This window comes from Saccopteryx leptura, chromosome 2, assembly GCF_036850995.1.
Source record: "Saccopteryx leptura isolate mSacLep1 chromosome 2, mSacLep1_pri_phased_curated, whole genome shotgun sequence".
In the NCBI taxonomy this organism is placed as follows: domain Eukaryota; kingdom Metazoa; phylum Chordata; class Mammalia; order Chiroptera; family Emballonuridae; genus Saccopteryx; species Saccopteryx leptura.
The window spans coordinates 237,991,957-238,007,084 of NC_089504.1; the positions used below are offsets into that span (position 1 = coordinate 237,991,957).

Consider the following 15,128-nt stretch of genomic DNA (forward strand, 5'->3'; position numbering starts at 1 on the left):
ACATAGATAATCTTGTTTCTTCAAATATCAGAAACTTCTACATCCCATAGGCTTACTTAGTCCCGAAACTTCCTGTTGGCATTTGTACCAGATAAATTTCCCCGTACTTCTGGCATCATCTGCTGAGCTCTGAGATCCAGTTGGCTTTCTAGGGTATGGGAAACCTTTATTTTATGATTCCCAACAGAGGTCTTAGCTCTACCAGCGATCTCCTCAGGCAGGCGGGCCTCCTGATCAGTTTGAATATCAACCTCTGTTATGGTGGCAATTTTGTACATAGGGATTGCTTTTTGCACTGCAGCGTTTCCCAGAGGGAAATCCTGTTTCTAGCAGTCAACAGTCATCCGGGACTCCGATAACTGGCTACAGACCCTGGGAGACCGGGCCGTCCAGCAGCACCGGTTGTATCTTTTACTGCCTTGCAGAGTCTCCATTTTGCTTCATCTAGTAGGTCTGTAATAAGGTCCCCTCTCACTTGGAGGACTCTGAATCTTGCTTGATTCATCGGATTGGACGTCTGAATTTTTTTCTGTTGCTCTATCTGCTTTTCTTCTCATTGTATTCCATAATCTCCAGTCTCTGGGTTTGCACAAGATCACCCTTCTTTTTTTTTTTTTTTTTTTTTTTTTTAAAGTTTTTTTTTATTTATTTTTTTTTTATTCATTTTTAGAGAGGAGAGAGAGAGACAGAGAGGGAGAGAGAGGAGAGAGAGACAGAGAGAGAGAAGGGGGGAGGAGCTGGAAGCATCAACTCCTGTATATGCCTTGACCAGGCAAGCCCAGGGTTTTGAACCGGCGACTTTAGCATTTCCAGGTGTTCACTTTATCCACTGCGCCACCACAGGTCAGGCAAGATCACCCTTCTTAGTGTTGAACTCTTCTGCTTTTGCATCTATTTCTTCTGCTTTTTTATTGGCTTCTTGTTCAATAAAAGCCATCTAGGCGTACTCAGTTTTTGCGTGTCAGCATTGCTGAGGGCCATGGGCAAAGTGATGGCTTGAAGGAGGTGGTGGTGGAAGGGAAAGGGAAAGGAAAAGCCAGCTCTTCTTCCCTTTGCTTATCTCACTGGTTGGTTCTGTTTTACAAAGATTTTATTTATTGATTTTTAGAGAGAGGAGAGAGAGAAAGGTTGGGAGGAGTGAGAAGCATCAACTCATAGCAGTTGCTTCTAGTCTGTGCCTTGACTGGGTAAGCGTGGCGTTTCGAACTGGTAACCTCACCATTCCAAGTGTACCACCACAGGTCAGACCATTGGTTGATTCTTGTATGTGCCCTGACTGGGGATCGAACTTGCAATCTTGATGTATCGGGATGATGCTCTAACCAACTGTGCTACCTGGCCAGGGCCTGTAACAATAAAATATATATATCAGTGTTTTATTGATTTTTGGGGGGCAGAGGGGGGAGAGAGAGAGATAGCAAGTTGTCATTCTACTCTCTCATGCACTCACTGGCTAACTCATCATGCGGCCTGACCGAGGATCAAACCTGCATCCCTGGTGTGCATTGAGACGATGCTCCAACCAGGCGAGCTACCTAACTAGGGCAATTTTACTAGTTTTATTTAGAGCATTGTGACTCTTGGTCTTCCTCTGGCCGAGCCCCGCCTCTCTCCGGTCTCCCCTGCACAGACTGCCTGCGTGATCTAACACACAAGCCTGGTCCTGCCGCCAGCAGCTTTTGGGGCTTGCCCTTTTAAGTCCAGACTCCGCAGCTGGCCCTCGTCCTTGACTCCTCTTCCACCAAGCTGGGACTTGTACCCTGTACTCCAGCCCCCCCTCTGTCTGCCAGGCTGCTTCTCACCTCTGTCCCTGCTCCTTCCTCTGCCCGGAAGGCCCCTCCTTTCCTGTCCCCTGCCCAGGGTATGGCAGTCTCCCGAGTTAGTGCTTCCTGGGGAAGACACTGCTCCTGTGCCCAGTGCTCTCGGGGCCGCCACTGGCAGAGAGAGGAAGGGCTGGAGGAGGCAGGTGGAACAGGGACAGGGACAGGCATGTGGATGTGCTCCTTTTTTCTATGTTGGCCTTAGATACCCAGGTGAAGCGGTGCCCGCCACTCTGTGCATTTGGCATGGTGGGGGCTTGGCTGGAGAGGAGTGTGTGTGCTACCTGGGTGCTATAGAAGTTCCAGTCACTTGGGAGCGGGGCAGAGCTGCGGCTGCTTCAGCCCTGAGTGATCAGACCTGTCTCCAGTGGGGCCCATCAGTGAGTTGAGAGGTGAGGGCGGTTCCCAGCTCTGTTAGCTGCCGTCCTGGGCAGTGGTTCCCCTCTGCAGATTCCCAGTCCCTCTGGACCACGACCACTGTGCACCACCTTCCCAGAGCAGTGCTGTAGGGACATGCACACACTGTTTGGTGTGACCTATCAAGTGGCCCACACAGGCCCTAGAGGGTCATCCGTGAATGCCAGGTTCAGACCTCTGGTGTAAGGTTGAGCTTCTTTGCTTTCTGCCTCTCTTGCTCTGGAAAGGGGGATGAGGAATCCTTTTGCCCAAAGGTGGGGACTCAACTGAATCAGCAGAGGGCGAGAGATTGCTTGGCCAGGTGCAAGCAGGTGCCTGTCATGTCTGACACTCAGAGCCTCTGGAATAAGTCTAGGGTGGCCTGTGTCAGTACTGCCCCAAAGGCTGATGCCTCCGGCAGAGTTAGGAATCGGAGATCCTGTGCAGCAGGGACGGCCTTGGCCTGTTGCTAGACACCTTCCTCAGAGCTTGGATTGCCAGAGCAGATGGCACTATGGGGCTGGGAGGTTGGCCTTTGGACTGGACTCCTAGGAGGACCAGCAGTGCCCTTCCTCCCATTGGCTTTGTGTATACAGCTCCCCGCACCCTGAGCACAGGGACCTCTGGACACTTCCGCTTGGCAAGTCTTTGAACTTGGGGATGGCTTTGAAGCAGGGAGAGAGGTCAGTTTTGGTTGGGTCCTGCACAAGCCTGTCAGCTTTTTACCCACACATTCCTTGTGAGCAGAAACCAGTGACAAGGTGCTGTTATATTAACCAAGGGGGTCAGGGGGCAGAGTGGCAGAGTTCTGCTGCCCTCTGATACCTTTCAGAGAACTTTCTCTGCACTAGCTCGAGGCTTGTGCTGGGTGCTCCTTTACACCTGCTCAGGTGGGGTAGTCAGCGACTTACCTGGTGTCAGCTGGTGAGGTAGGCACTATGTGCCTTGACCGGCAAGCCAGGGGTTTTGAACCAGCGGCCTCAGCATTCCAGGTCAATGCTTTATCCACTGTGCCACCACAGGCCAGGCTGGTGACCTCTTTCATATTCTCTGTTACCTACCCCCACCTGGGTCCTGCTGCCTGTAGATCCGTTCTGGAAGGAAGAGAACCACAGTTCATTGCTGAAAGAGATCTTGGAAGATTTATCTGGGCCAACCCATAACCATTTATAATTTCTGTTGCACAGAAAGATAGGTAGGGTGGGAAATTAAGGAACTGCAGAATCAGGCAGGAGGGAGGATGAAATGTGTACTCGGCTATTGCTGCTCACGGGCCTGAGCAGTCGGGCTCTGCCACAGCTCCCTGGGCACAGCTCGAGAGCCTGCAGGACTTCCTGCTGTCTGCCGCTGCACACTGAGCTGCCCTTGCACTAAGGGTGGCACACAGCCCCTGGAATCTTCCCTCGGGGGACCTGGTCACTCAGGGAGAGTGCGTGACAGCTCCTTTGTGCCTGCATTTTGAAATTTGTCCCCAGGAGTCACTATTCCTCATCAGTAAGCTTTGAGTCCGCTGTCCCAGTGCCTGCCTCACCTAGGTGTAGGATAGGACAGTGGAGGGCGCCAGGCACCCTCTTTGCCTGTAGGCAACGCCTCTCAAGGGGCAGTGCCTACAGAAGACGACATCAGAGTTTGGGCACAGCAGGGAGGGGTGGACAGGGACTTTTATGAAAAAGAGAAAAATGTGGTGTCGGAGAGGGCAGTAGCTGGTGGCGCTCAGTCAGCTCTCTGGCTTCCTTGGTGACCACTTCCTGGCTGGAGGCGGGCAGCAGCCCCAACTGGCAGTTTTGTTCAGATCAGAGGTTACTGAGTTAACCACAAAGCTCCCTCACTCTGTACAGTTGTTTGGGACGGAAGCACAGGATTTCTAATCCTGTTCGTCCTTGGGAAGTGTGGACCAGCAGTGTCCAAGGCAGCTGTATGGCCCAGCCACAGCACACCGGGCACAGAGCAGGTGCTGCGGTGCAGATCATTGGGGTCAGTGCTGCTGTCTTACACTGGCCTGCCCCTGCCGTGTGTGGCCCTCCTGGGCCCCTCAGAGTGCGAGAGCATTCCGTGCAAACACTGCACAGAACCTAGGGTCCGGTGGAGTCACCCAGATATCCCTCTCAGAGCATTGCTTCTGTTAGAAGACAGTCCCTGCTATTCAAAATCTAACTTCCAAACAGATTTTTGGAACATTTTGTGTGTATACGTTGGGAACTTTCTCTGTGATGATTTTGGCATTACGGCTGGGCACTGCTCTTGCCATCTGCCCTGGCTCTATGGAAGTGAGTTTCCAGAGCTTGTGACTCTGCCAGTAAAATCCAAATCAGGACTGAGGTGGGTACCTCCACTGTCCCCATCAGTCTCCTGGTGTAACCAGCTGGCCCTGGCGGAGGAAGGCCAGCCATGCCACGCTAAGCTGGAGCCTGAGGACCCTGTCTGTCGCGTGAGCCCCAGGCATAGGCTGCCCATTCAGTTCTCCCAGGAGGCTTACTGTCTGAGCCTTGCTGTCTTTCAGCTCACTGCCTCAGCCCTGGGGCTGGGGGTGTCCTGCAGGCAACTACAGGGTCTTATTTTGGTTCTATTCCCACCCAGTCCTCCTCTACACTGTGATGGCCCTCCGTGTGATCCCTGCTGGCGACACTGACAGCCCAGATCTCTCTGGATGCTTTTTGTTTCAGAAAAGTCTCTCTTTTCTCCTTTTTTTCCCCTTGTGGTTTAGTAGTGTGACTCTGGTTAGCCAGGCAATGAGGACTGTGGCTTCCATCTGCTTTCCCCCGTCTAGCAAGAGGCCAGTTTCCTAATGTGGAGAATTGGCAAGGATCTGGGCTTTGGGAAAAATCTGTGTCCTCAGCACAGTGGCTGTAGGCATCCCTCCTTTGTGGATCAGTGGCACCATCCTACCAGGGTGTCGGGTCAGTCAGGCCTGCTGCCTGCCAGCATGGGGAATGAGCTTAGGGAGCTTGGAGGGACCGAGAGAAGGCTCCTGTCATATGATGGGCCCTTCCTGGGCCTAGACCACCCCTTTCTCTGGAGGTGCCGACAGTCCTGACACCAACTCTCATCTTGCCCAGAACTGAGCAGATGACTTCCAAAACTTGTGAGACCGAGAAGACCAGGGCTGGGTGGTGTCGATGCCTATAGGGAAGTGGCGGTATCATGGAGGGTCAGCTGGGCTGGGTAGTGTCGATGCCTCTGGGGAAGTGGCGGTGTCATGGAGGGTCAGCTGCGGGAAGCTGGGGTCAGCCGGCCCTGGTTCTGTTCCTCTGTCTGCCCTTCTCAGAGCTCTTGACTATTGTGGATAGTGGTTCTAATTTGTGTTCTGCAATGACATACTCTACAGATGACACTCATGACAGAAAAGGATTGTGTGCTGTCCATCCATCTTGAGGGCACTTCTGAATTCTTTCTCTTAGAAAGCATACTGAGCTGACCTGTGGTGGCACAGTGGATAAAGCATCTACCTGGAAATGCTGAGGTCGCCGGTTCGAAATCCTGGGCTTGCCTGGTCAAGGCACATATGGGAGTTGATGCTTCCAGCTCCTCCCCCCCCTTCTCTCTCTCTCTCTCTTCTCTCTCTTTTCTAAAATGAATAAATAAAAAAAAAAAAAAAGAAATTAAAAAAAAAAAAAGAAAGCATACTGAACACTTGTGGCTGAGGCTGATGGTCATGGGGTAATTTTGAACCTGCTTCTGTCTATTTTCTAAAAATAAAAGGAGCCCTGGCTGGGCAGCTCAGTTGGTTAGAATGTTGTCCAGGTACGCCAAGGTTTTGGGCTTGATCCCTGGTTAGGGCACATACAAGAATCAACCAATGAATGCATAAATGAATGGAACAAAAATCAACATTTCCCTCTCTTTCTCCTTTCTCTAAAATCAATCAATAAGTTAAAAAATTATAAGCAATTACGTACAAGCGGTTATGATTGTTAGCTAAGAACAGGTGGCATACCTGAGGCTGATTAGCACATCTGGCTAAGAGTCCCTTTGCCCCTCTGAGCCCAGGCTCCTCCCCTGTCCACATAAGAAAGCTGCCTGGCAGTAGGAGGGGGTAAAGGTCAGTGCCTGGGGCAGCCGCATCTTGCATCATGCTGCTTAGATGAGGCTGGGCTGTAGGCCATGTGACACCTGAAGGAAACACTCATGCAAGTCGATCTGTGCAGTGGCAAGTTAGCCTAGAACTTGGAGCTCCAGCCTTCTCTGAATTTTGAGTTCGCCTGCCACCACCAGGGGTTCATCTGTGGGTCAGGACCCTGCCTCAGACAGAGGTTGAAGAAGAGAGGAAGTGGGAAAGAGAAGGGCCATGAGAAGCAGGGCCTCTGGGGTAGTGGTGGAAGGGCACCTCAGTGGTCAGCCTTTTGGGATTGCTCTAGGGACTCCAGGGACTGGTGATTTGAAAGCTTGAGTGTGGTGACAGGCAGAATGAGGGATGGCTGTTGACAGCCTCTCCCTGTGGGGTGTCATGGAAGGAAAGTAAAGGGCTGTGCAGCCAGGCAGAGCCGTCCTTGTGGGGGACTCCTGCCTGCAGAGTGCATTCAGTGGACATCTTTGAGCGCTTGTCCTACCCTATACAATGGGGGTGTGCCTGCCACGACCCTGGTAGATGCTCAGTAAGGGTTACTTCACTCTTCTCTTCTCCCCCTGCGGGAGCTCTCTGGCCATGCAACTCTGTCTTTGGTTCCCTTTATAGCACGTTGCTGGACTCGGAGCCCCCGTGGCAGGAACAGAGGCCCAGAGCTTCTGTGGAGCTTGGGCAGCTCCTCCAATTGTTCTGAGTCCAAGTTCAAAGCCACAGGGCTCTTGGACAGCTGTGACTTCCTGGTGGGAAGCAGAGCTGGAGCGGGGCTGGGGGTACGTGGGAGTCCTAACACCTCTGTCTTCCCTGTCCTTGCTAAGGATGAGTTGGAGGCTTCTGGACTCAGCTGAGTTCTCCAAGGAGGACTTGGAATGAACCCGAGGCAGGGAGGAGTGAGGTCAGTGGTTTGCTCAGAAAAGAGGCCCAAGTTAGTGACGAGCCTGTCATAGCTCCCAAGAGTTTTGGCCTCAGTCCCTGGCTCCACCTCCTCCTGCTCCTGTCCTTAAGGGAGATGAATATCAGTGATAAGATTTATTTACCCAGTGTTTCCTCTGTGTCACAGTGGGAGGGCAGCAGAGGCTCTCCCCAGCCATCACAGTGGCTTTCAAACACTTTTGTGGCTCTATGAGGTTTCTGGGTAACACAAGCCCGGAATGGGCTAGTAAATTGCCACCCAGGCTAGTGAGTGATGGACTTGAACTTGTCTGCCTTACTACTTGGAGGCTGGTTCTTTCCACTTTACCACACTGCCATGCAGGCTGGGATGCAGAATGGTATATAGCTATGTCACTGTCCCAGTTCCCAATGCCACCAAAACAGCCAAATCTGTGGTATGGACAGGGGCGGCTTTGTGATGCTGTTTAAAATTGTTCACCAAAGTCCCCAAGTGCGTGTGTAAAAAAGGTCTTGTTGAAGCCTCACTTGTTATCTGACAATTCATTTGCATTTTGCATTTGACTTCCATAACCTTGCTTGTTTTGATTTAATAAATTTAGCCTTGCTTATCTTAATTTAAGGCAATGGTTTAAATTACTCACTCCTGAGTAAATTTGATCCTCAGAAAGTATGGTGGGTTTATCCTGAGGTGGTTCCTGTGCCGCTGGCTCCTACTTGTCCTCGAGGGGTATGGGGTATGGATATCCTGGTAGTAGATGGTGGGGTGGGGCAATCGGTATTGCAAATAAAGGCACAGAGCCAGAAACGGAAAGAGGGAGCCCAGTTTGGTTGCAGTGAGGGGACTTGAGGAAGAGTTAACGGCTAGTTTGGGGCCATATTCTGAGAAGCTCCAGACCAGAATGCCAGCCTCAGGTGTTCCCATCTTATCCTGTGGGCAGTGCGGGCCATCGGTGGCTGAGTATTGTGACTCTTCCTTGCTTGGCACACAGCCATTCGCTGTATGAGAGGTCTGTGAGGGTGTTTGTGCTGGGGACCCGGTGAGCGGGAGGGAGGTCCCTGTCCACAGAGGGCGTGCAGTCTACTGGGGGAGGCGAGAGTGATGTGTGGTAGACGCATGCGAAAACGTTGGGCTTCCCAGATGTTCAGACTGTGGGTGTCCCCTTAGAGGATCGGAGTGGGGGGGGCGAGAGCTTGGTGCAGCCACCAGCGAGCTCGAGAAGGGGCCGAGTGTGGATGCTGTGCCAGTCCAGGTTGTTGCCCACCTGTTAGGAAAAGGCAGGGTGGAAAGTAATGGGGAGAGGCCTCATGAAGGAAGAATTGATGTGATTAGGGGTTCTCTAAGAGAGCTGGGAAGGGCCTGCAAGAGAGAGCCGAGTGAGGGAACTGAGCCAGCTGCCTGCGGCTAGGAACACTGACCTTGTTCTGTGGCCACCGTGGGCTGTGATCATTTGTCAGAACCTGCCTGGACGAGTGGGTAACTAGTGCTATGAAATTGACAACTATTGTGAAAAGACTATAGTTCATTCCTGGAACAGGCAAACTTTTCAGCTCCTCTTTGGGTCTCTGGAAGGCGGATGACTCACTCCTGAGCCCCTCCAAACCTCTGTTGGTGATTAGCTGAGGCGAGAGGCCCAGGAGCTCCCTGCTTGCTCTGCCACGGGCTCACTTGCCTGGAGGAGCCCGGACTGCAGGGCTGGATTCGATGGATTTGCAGGAGCTGAGAAAGTGTCCAGCACTTGAGCCTGCTGGGTTCTAGGCTGTTTTTTTTGTATGTAAAGCCGCCCTTTACCCATTGCAGGAACTGTGTGCGATGTGCCCTAGACTTGACCTTAAAAAGTCTGGAGTCTCAGGGTGACCTAAAGAGATGGATGAAATCTGACCAATGAAACGTGTTCACGGTGTTCTGGAACTTCTGGGGGTGGGGCTCACTGAGCCTGGTTAGAGAGAGGAGGTATTTACAATAGAGACTGCTGTCCTGCCAGGCCAGACCTGCTCCTGTGCCTGTGGGGAGGGAGGTGGAGGTGGGAAGTGTAAACCTGGGCAGCTCCCACCACCTGCTGCTGCTTAACCTCCCGGAACCCCATCAGATTGGGAAAGATGATTGCTGGGGGGCCCTGGGTGGGTGCCTGGTGCAGATGGGCCTGGTGTGGCCCGCCTTCTGCCTGCTGCTCAGGGTGGTGTCTGCAGTTGCCTCGCTGCCCTATTCTCTTGAGTCTCTGGTTACTTGTGCTCTGTGACCTTAGGCACAAGCTGGGCAGTCAGTAGAGAAAGCCAGCTTGCCTGTACACTCGGAGTTGTGTCAGCTGTGCAAGGAAGGGCTCCTCAGTGACAGGAAGCCACCCTCCCACGGCCTGCGGGAAGCCCAGGGAAGAAAGGGCCACCTCCCACCGCTCCCGGCAGCAGATTGGAAGACTCAGCCATCTCCCCTGGTTTCCTGTGTGTCACCCCAGCACACACTTCCTTTAGGGCCGGGAGAGCAGAATGGCAGTTCCTGTTGAGTGAAGCATGAGTCAGCCAAGAAGAATGGTGGCTGAGACTTCATAACCTCCAGGCACAGTTATTAAATATTTAGATGACACTAAACTTTAGTGACTAAAGCATTGATGGGTTCTCACCCAGCTCCTTAGGGGGAGCGGTCCCTGTCTGGGATAGCAGTATTTTGGATTTAGAAAGACTCTGAAGAGCCCAAAGGGACTCTATACATAAATCTCACCCGAAATTGCATTATCTCCTCCTCAGAACTTGCTACCAGCAATGGGGACAAGTCGGGTTCTGCCCATTTTAGACAAAGAAGACGACCCAGAGAGGTGGTGCAACCTGTTGACAGACACCCAGTGGGCTGGGCCTGCAACTGTAGCCTCCTGTCTGTGACTCTCACTGGCTGTTCCGTGTGCCCACTGCCCCTCCCTGTCTTCCTTCTCCTCAGTGTCCCTCTGTCAGTGAGTGGTTCATTCGAGCTGCTGGGATGTGGCCTGGAGCAAGACAAGGCCTCTGCTCTCTAGAGTTGAGTTCTTGGAGAGGAAGTTGACAAGATTGGCAGGAAAGGCCCCTCCAGGAGATTAAGTTCCTAGTCAGTGTCCAGGCCCTGCATCTGGGGTTGGGGTCAGGGAGAGCAGATCTGGCCTAATTGTGGATTGGCTCTTCCTGGTCACAGATCTGCCTTTGCTCCTGGGACAGTGATCAGGATAAATATACCCAGCTCCCCATTCCTGGGGAGTTATTCACTGAACAGAAGTACCCCACTTCTGCGGGTTAAGTTACCTCTACTCTGCCTGCTCCAGTGCTCAGGGCTGGGGGAGGGGAGACCCGCCCTTTCCTTCAGCTCTCCTTCCTAATGTGGAAGAGTTTCAGGAAAGGGGCTGAAATGAGACCATCTGTAAGCCCTGGTCCTGCTGTTTACATAGCTTCTTCCTTAGGAAGGGCCCAGCCCTGCTCACTGCTTATGTCCCTGAGCTCAGGCAGCTGCAAGGAGGCTGGGCAGCTTCTCCAACACTTGAGGCCACCAAGGCCCAGCAGGTGCTTAGCTGGGAGCCCCAAACCTCCCTTGCTTAGAGTTTTGAGCCTAGCAAGATAGGTCAGAAGGCTGGGCCTCTCCAGGACCTGGGGCCAGGACTTGCCAAGCTGGTGCTGTCTTCCTGGGAGTCTGGTAGGCGGCAGTCAGGTTCAGACAGCTGGCCTGGGCTGTTGGGAGGCCCTTGGGCTCTGGCAGTGCTCTGCAGCCTGTGCCACAGCCCTCAGGAGGCTGTGGCTGATCCTTCCTCCACAGGCAGCTCCTGGGGACACCTTGCCAGCCCCTGCCAGGGGTGATGAGAGCTAGGGGAAGCTGACCTGTAGAAAGATGAGTGACTGAGTCTTGAAAATAATCTTGTTCTCACTGTGGACCTCTCCTAGGCCTGTCGAGGTGGGATCTTCCTGATGGCCAGAGGACCCCATCTCTCTTTTATTTGATTTTATTTTTTATTGATTTTAGAGAGACAAGGGAGAGAGGGGAAGAGATAGATAGATAGATAGATAGATAGATAGATAGATAGATAGATAGAAGCATTCATTTGTTGTTGCACTTAGTTGTATACTCATTGGTTGCTACCCATATGTGCCCTGGCTGGAGATTGGTGTTTTCAGGATGATGCTCTGACCAACTGAGCTAACCAGCCAGGTTCCAGAGGGCCCCATCTCTTCTAGTTCTACGTGGGACTGCCGGGTGGAGGAGTGTCAAGGAGCCCAGCTCTGGGGCACGCATGGCAGCGTAGACTCTGGGACCTAACGACGCCACACATTTACTTGTCCCATCTCTGGAGACCTGTTGGGCAGGCTTCTCCAAGGTGACCGTGGTTTCCCCAGAATGGTGCCCCTTACTACTGACCCGGGGTTGCAGCATCCTTTGTCCCAGCAATGGAATGGGATGGGGTGGGCCTTTCTCTTTCCCCTTCAGGGCTAACCACCTCTCAGGAAGGGAGCTCCCGTCTGCTTAGTAATTCCCGTGTACTGAGCATGTGCCCTATCCCAGGACTATGCTAGGCAAGCACTGCGCATCCATTTTCTCTTATAGCCCTTATTCCTCTGAGTAAGGGGTGCAATTCCCATCGGACAGACAAGAAAACCGAGGCACAGGGACAGCAAGCAGCCTGGCTGGGCAGCTCAGCCCCAGAGCAGAGTTCGTGACTCAGAATCCCTTGCTGTGTGAGTTGTGACAGCTAGAGTGTGCTCAGAGCCTGGGGAGGGAATGGCTCAGCCCCCACCCCCACCCACACACACACTGGAGGGATCCTGGTTGGACCTCTCTTTATCTCACTGTCTTGGGTCTGTTTAGTTGTAGGCATCTCCATAGCCTTTATCGCAGACTGAGAAGTGCCTGGGGCTTGGGTAAGAGGAGGAAGCAGTTTTGTGAAGGAATGCTGACTTATTTTTATATACTAGTTGGGGTTAGAGGTGGAGAGGGTTTATTCTCTAACTTACTGGTTGTCATGTGTCAGTAGGTCAGCCTAAATCCTCAGAGCCCCAATATGGGGGGCATCCCTTACCTTGGGAGGATGAGGGGGCCCCTGGGCTTCCTCCTCTGTCTTGTACCTTTGGGCTGATTGGTCCTGGAATGTGGGCAGACTGGCCCCTTGGCCTCCTCCTTCCAGGGGCAGTGAGACCAACACCTGTGTCTTAACCCCTTTGGGGCTGCAGATCCAGTGGCTCCTAACAGGTCCTGTCAGGATTATGCTTCTTGGCACAGTGGTGGGGGTAAGACCTCTTCGTCTGGGCCTGGCCCAGGTGCTCTCTGCCGCCCAGCCACCCGCCTCCCTGCCTGAAGCCGCTGCTGCTCTGAGCATTGCTCTGGCACAGGCATGGCTACAGGATGGAATCTGGGGCACCCCGATGTACGGAGGGGAAGCTGGCAGCCAGGGCATTGGGTCCTGTGGATCTCCAGAGCCCCCATGGGCAACATCACTCTTGGGGCGTACCTTCAAATAAAAGTGTGCACCAGATATGGGCTGGAGGCTGGCCACCCAGGCTGCCTCATGCTCCTCTTTGGAACCTGCTCTGTTGCTTCAACTCAGCCGAGGTTCCCAGCATTGAAAGTTACCCTGTGCACGGGTGGCAGGGTGCCCCTGAGTCTTCCTCCACCCCCAATTCTGTGATTGCACGAAGTTACTATTACCTTCGGTTACTCACCACAGCAAGGAGCCTGTGGGCCAAAGGCGCCCTCTGGCGGGAAGCGGTGTAAGGTCTACACCCTTTCGTCACCAGGGTGTAGCTGAGGGGCCTTTGTCCTGTTGGAGACTTGGCACTCTACACCCTTGCCCCTCTTGACCCCCAGTTCGAAGAAGAGAAACTTTCCCTCCACACACATGTTGGAAGGGAAGTGCCAGGGCCTGCTTCAGTTGGCCCAGAGAGGCAAAAGGCTTTCAGAATCTAGGGTAGTTTCCTCCAGAAAGGGGCTGGGAAGCCCCTGGGAGAGGTTCCTTTGCACAGTGTGACTGGGGGGCGGGGGGGATCCTGGTGGCTCTGACTTGTTGGGAGGGTCTCAGGCCTGGAGAGATGCTGAGGAAGTTTGAGCCTTCCTCAGCCTCAGCGAGTGAGCCTTGACTGCTTCCATTCTGTGTTCCAGCTGGCACTTTCTTTGGGCTATGAAGAAAAGGAACCTCTGAGACTACCCCAGGGGTATTTAGAGCTGGATGCTAGGTAGTAGCTGTAGCTGGAAACTGGGAGACCCCTCCCTATGGGGCACTGCCTGCAGGGAGACTCCTCTGTGCAACCCTCCCGCAGCCACCTCTGTTTACTCAAGTAGGGGAGGAGTGTGCCAAACTTGTAAGAAAACTTTGTCCTGTAATCAGTGTGCCGCCATGGGGAGATAGCAGACTCCTTCACCCATAGGAGTTCACTGCAGTGGTTAGAGTGTACTACATGGCTGCCTTCTGTATTCCTGGCTCTCTGGCTTGAGCAAGGGATCATTAGCTTGGCTGGCGGTGCCCCCCCCCCCCCCCCCCCCGTCAAGGCACATATGAGAAACAGTGAACAATTAAAGTGCTGCAACTACGAGTTGATGCTCCTCATATCTCTTCTTTCCTGTCTGTCTGTCCGTGTCTCTCTAAGGAAAAAAATATATATATATATAAATATATAAAAATATATATTTAAAAATGTATAAATATATATGTTTATATGCGCGCGCGCACACACACACACACACACACACACATATTCCTGGTTCTTTTTCCTGAGGCATTTGTAGAGGGTTTTGGGGGACAGTGACACCAAGCCCTGTAGTCCAGGGGTCTCAAACTCAACTCAGCATGTGGGCCGCAGAGCAAGATCACAGCCGTTCGGCGGGCCACACTAGGTCTACAAAAGGCAACTGTTACACAACACTTTTCTCACTGCAGTTGAAAACAAAAAAAAACACAGTACAACAAGCACAATTGTACATGCAGTTTACTCAGTGTCACAAAACGACCAGAAACTGTAGTTCGCATCACAACTGCTGTTAACTAAGCTAATATCTAGCTAGGATGCTAGAGAAATGAAAAATACAAGTAGGCCCCTAGGCTTACTTAATTTTATCCAATATATTTTGAACTTCGTGGACTAGTCTGCGGGCCGCACAAAATTGTTCAGCGGGCTGCATGCGGCCCGCGGGCCGCGAGTTTGAGACCCCCTGCTGTAGTCACTGAACAAAGACTACGGTTGGAGAACAAGGAGGAAGCTACACCATAGACCCTGTGACTGTGTGTGTCCTCACTGGGGTTCCTCTCTTTCTTTTTTTGGGGGGAGGGGGGTTCCTCTCTTTCATTCAGAAGTTTGGAAAATGATGTGCCGTCTCCCTGACATGCAGACATGTTTCAGTCTGAATGCTGCTTTATTTATTTATTATTATTTTTTTGTATTTTTCTGAAGCTGGAAACGGGGAGGCAGTCAGACAGACTCCCGCATGCGCCCGACCGGGATCCACCCGGCACACCCACCAGGGGGCAATGCTCTGCCCATCTGGGGTGCCGCTCTGCTGCAATCAGAGCCATTCTAGCGCCTAAAGCAGAGGCCACAGAGCCATCCTCAGCGCCCGGGCAAACTTTGCTCCATTGGAGCCTTGGCTGCGGGAGGGGAAGAGAGAGACAGAGAGGAAGGAGAGGGGGAGGGGTGGAGAAGCAGATGGGCGCTTCTCCTGTGCGCCCTGGCCAGGAATCGAACCCGGGACTCCCGCACGCCAGGCCGACGCTCTACCACTGAGCCAATCGGCCAGGGCCTGAATGCTGCTTTATTACTTGGCTTTTCTCTTCGGGATCATCCTTTCAAAATGTTTTGCCCAGATTCTGCCCATAGAAGACTTAGGAGAAGTCAGGACATTGCACCTTACCCTGATTTCCTTGAAGGAAGATCTTTTTCTGAATTTCACAAAGCAGTAAGATCTGATGTTCGCAGCTTCCTGTGTGGACGATAGCATCTCTTATAAACCACCCCAGCTGACTGAGGAA

General features: G+C 52.7%; 1 protein-coding gene and 1 pseudogene across 4 annotated transcripts in view; one reads left to right on the forward strand and one right to left on the reverse strand.

Moving 5' to 3' along the window:
- Positions 1-15,128, forward strand: part of PXN (paxillin) — a 50,051-nt gene that overhangs the window by 20,735 nt on the left and 14,188 nt on the right. The window lies entirely within an intron of this gene.
- On the reverse strand, positions 57-981 carry LOC136393358 (V-type proton ATPase subunit E 1-like; annotated as a pseudogene).